The sequence below is a fragment of the Phytophthora parasitica genome, assembly GCF_000247585.1.
Source record: "Phytophthora parasitica INRA-310 unplaced genomic scaffold supercont2.38, whole genome shotgun sequence".
Taxonomy (NCBI): Eukaryota; Oomycota; class Peronosporomycetes; order Peronosporales; family Peronosporaceae; genus Phytophthora; species Phytophthora nicotianae.
In genome coordinates this window covers 687,948-690,105 of record NW_008649024.1, presented here as the reverse complement: position 1 = coordinate 690,105, position 2,158 = coordinate 687,948, and positions in this window count along the sequence as shown.

Here is a 2,158-nt window from a genome sequence, read left to right as displayed (position 1 = left end):
CGTGTGAGACGGCTTGACGGTAATCTCCACGGGTGCAGTCATCTTTGTGCAAAATTGTATGGACCGGGAAATGCTTGCTATTTGCACGGATCGTACCACAACCAAAGAAACCCTTTAATCGCAGCTCCTGAAGCAGCTGCACCGATATGTAATAGTTGCCCATGTTGACAATGCGATTAGTTCCAAACAGTGGTATCGTCATTTCTAGAACGTGTTGGCTGATTTTGGAGACATCCTTCAGCTCTTCCCTCAAGTAAGGTGCTTCCGATGGATGAACCACACCACTAAGTCGGTCTAGAATGTAGTCCAATTGCAATGGAGCATTTAGTTCAACGCGATCCATGACGTATAGCTGCACATCATATAGAGCCGGAAGTGGTACATCCCAATCGGCTTCATGAGGTTATACACAATAATGTGATGGTCTTGGCGCGACCGGCAGTCAACGCTGGCCTCATCGAGAGCACCATTGCGCATTACGTGTATATACTGGCCTCCCGTAATATTTAGCAAGTTGAGGAGTGGCCGGATGCGTTCTGCCCAGTCCTTCTTGAGAGCCTTAGGGACAACATTGAAGCATAGACACCGACGCAACAGTTTGAATCGATGGAGGGTCATGATACCATCGAGCGACAGACCCCCAATGGCATCTGCTAATCAGAGTTATAGAGAAGATCGTTAAGTTACTCTCTGACGCAAACTCCCCTAAAACGACCAGTAAATCGTACCTTCTAAAAATAGTAATACTATTGCATGAGATTTCTCGTTTCACACTTCAATTTGGAAAACGTCTTGGCCAGTAAGCGTTGGATATGAGGCGTTCTATTTTGCTCCTATTCATCTGTTGTGGCTCTAATTGTTTTCTCTCTGTATGTAGGCCGTCGACATGTAGTTTAAACTGACTAAGCGGCGTGGTAGCGCCGCCAGAAAGAGACTTGCCTCAAGAGCGACGAGCGCAACGTTTTATTGGTGTGAGATTATTCAATGTAAGCTTCGACTGAGATTCCTCGCCCTAACACGCCTTGCTTTTTGTACAGACCTGCGTTATATCCCATGAACAGCTCTACTATTCTACGTCGACGCGCCAACTGGTAATCGTGTTTATGTACGTTTGTCGTGTGAGCTCGTGGCGATGCCGTTCTTATTTCTTATAATGTGATGATCTTGTATCATGGCCCTAATTGTGCTATTATATGGCTGTGTAGCTGGACTAAACACTTGTACAGACTATCAAGCAGTTTGAGGAGGGGCGTGTCCATATGTAGCTGCTGAAGGCAAGGGAAGGTATTAAATAAGCTAATAGTGTCATCCAAGCTCAATTACTTGTTGTGTTAATCTTTTTTTAATGTCGTACAGAATATGGCATCTACTGCAGCATCTCAAGCGACGACAATTGTTGAAATCGCAGGGCACACGAAGCAAAACGGTATAGTAACTGCACGCAAAGGATTTATTGGAAAACAGACACGTGGAGGAAAAATCAAGAAGCTTATGATCACCATTAGATGATGGATTCGAAGTTCTTCGTACACCACGAATTTAGAAGAGGTACAACATTCTTGACAAAAGCACGGTGGAATGCAGTTCTCGTGAAATTTGCTTCAGTGGTCTCCCACGCAGCAAAGTCACTATGGTGCACGGCATCAAAAATCGATCGACGTTTGCCAAGCGAGAATGGAAGCTTAACAACGCACTTGGTATTGCGTGCTAACCAACCAAAGCGACGGTAACGCATGACAGCCAACCTTGACGTCCATTAATAAAAATTTAGCTGACGAGGTTTCAAGTAAATTGCCTGAAGCTTCGTTTTGTAATTGGCACTCTATTCATATAAAAAAAAGGGTTTCTTTACAACGAAAATCGTAAAAACAAGTAAAATATGTTCTTACCTCGAGAGGGACGCTTTCTCTTGCTGCCTAAGTGATTACTTTGTTGGTGAGCCCCAAATCAAAATGAAGAGCGCGGCAAATTGTAAACAGGGCAACATTCTTCATGTCTGGATAGTCGTCACGGAGAAAGACTTGATGCTCCTTCAGACAAAACATCGGATGGCTTATCCAGTAGTTTGCAACAGCAGGTAAGACTGGTAGTGACCACCGTGCTGTTTTAGACGGCGGTTTATCCTCTTGTACAACTCCTTTCTCCAGAAATAAGCTGT